The 1,870-nt window shown below is 46.1% G+C and overlaps 1 pseudogene; it reads right to left on the reverse strand.

The window, feature by feature from the left end:
- Positions 1-653: 653 nt before the first annotated feature.
- Positions 654-1,581, reverse strand: LOC136175352 (olfactory receptor 4C6-like; annotated as a pseudogene).
- Between the last annotated feature and the right edge of the window lie 289 nt (positions 1,582-1,870).

The following is a 1,870-nucleotide window of genomic DNA, read 5'->3' on the forward strand; positions in this document are numbered from 1 at the left end:
TGTTCACAACTGCTTGGTAGATAATAGACAAGAGACTGCAATAATCCAAATATATATTATTAAAGAGAAGGATAGAAAGAAAGTGAAGTCACTCAGTCATGTCCGACTCTTTGTGACCCTATGGACTGTAGCCTTCCAGGCTCCTCCGCCCATGGAATTTTCCAGGCAAGAGTGCTGGAGTGGGTTGCCCTTTCCTTCACCAGGGAATCGTCCCAACCCAGAGATCGAACCTGCGTCTCCCCCGTTGCAGGCAGACGCTTTACTGTCTGAGCCACCTGGGAAGCCCCAAAGAGAAAGATAAGTTGGAATAAAAATATAAAATTAAATCTTTCTCAGCCATAAAAAGCAATGAGTTACTGATACACACATCGTTGACTGATTACAAAAATATTTTGTTCAGTTGAAATCTTGTTGGATGCATAAGACAAGTGCTCAGGGCTGGTGCACTGGGAAGACCCAGAGGGATGGGATGGGGAGGGAGGTGGGATCGTGATGGGGAACACATGTGGATCCATGACTGATTCATGTCAGTGTATGGCAAAAACCACTACAATATTGTAAAGTAATTAGCCTCCAACTAATAATTTCCCCCACATTTCTGAAAGAACAGAGTTCTCTTTAATGGAAACACATGATATTCTGAGCATGACAGTTCACTTGCCAACCAAACTCCCCAGTTTCATCCACAGTTTTCTCATGGCAATTTTCTCCTCCTTATTCCTCGGGGTGTAGATCAAGGGATTTAACATGAGTGTGATGATGGAATCAAACTCGGCTATCACCTTGTCTATGGGGTAGGTGGCCACAGGCCTAACATACAAAAACATACAGGCACAATGAACGTGATGACCACAGTGAGGTGGGAGCCACTGGGTGAGAGGGCTTTACGCTGCCCTTCAGAGCTGCAGGACCTCAGGGAGCAGAGGGTGACCACATAGGAAGTGATGAGGATGAGGAAGATGGCCACACACATCACCCGGCTGTTGAGGATGACTAAGAGGCCCGGACTGCGGGTGTCTATGCAGGCCAGTTTCAACAGTGGGAAGAAATCACATATAAAGTGGTCTGTTGTATTGGGACCACAGAGGGATATTTGACACATGAAGAGAAGCTGCACTGCGGCATGGAAAAATCCCCCACCCAGGCCCCTCCCAGCAACAGGCAGCACATCCGAGGCCTCATGATGGTCACATGGTGAAGAGGCTTACAGATGGCTACGGAGCGGTCACAGGCCATCCCGGTGAGGAGGAGGATGCCCACTCCACAGATGAAGTGCTCAGCGAAGAGCTGGGCCATGCAGCCTTCCAGGGTGATGGTAGTGCTCTCAGAGCGGGAGTCCACAGTCAACTTGGGGGCAATGATGGAGGAGTAGGTGACATTCATGACGGACAAGGAGGTAAGGAAAAGATGCATGGGTGATCTCAGACTCTGACTCGTAACCATGGTTACCACAATGAGGAGGTTTCCCAAAACGGTGGACAGGGACATGATTAGAAACACGACAGAGGGTATTTTCCGCAGCTCTGGATACCGTGTAATGCCCAAAAGAATGAATTCTGTCACAGTGTTTTGATTTCCCATGTGTCAGCTGCTGATATGAGCTCCAGCTAAGAGTTAGAAGACCTGAAAAAGCAGCACCTGATTTAGAACTAGTGATTATTTGACTTCAAGTATTTCTGGGATCTCAGGGAACTTATGGGTTTTTCGTTTGTCTGTTGTGTTTTTTGTGTCGTTTATTTTTCCATTTATTCATTCTCCAGCATTTGGCTCTTAATAACCTGCTAAATAAAGAGCTTAAAAGAGAGCTACTTCATTAATGCTATGTTCTTCTTAGGTTTTTTTTTTTCTTGTTCTCTTTTAAAACGGTGTT

This window comes from Muntiacus reevesi, chromosome 9 (genome assembly GCF_963930625.1).
Source record: "Muntiacus reevesi chromosome 9, mMunRee1.1, whole genome shotgun sequence".
Lineage (NCBI taxonomy): Eukaryota > Metazoa > Chordata > Mammalia > Artiodactyla > Cervidae > Muntiacus > Muntiacus reevesi.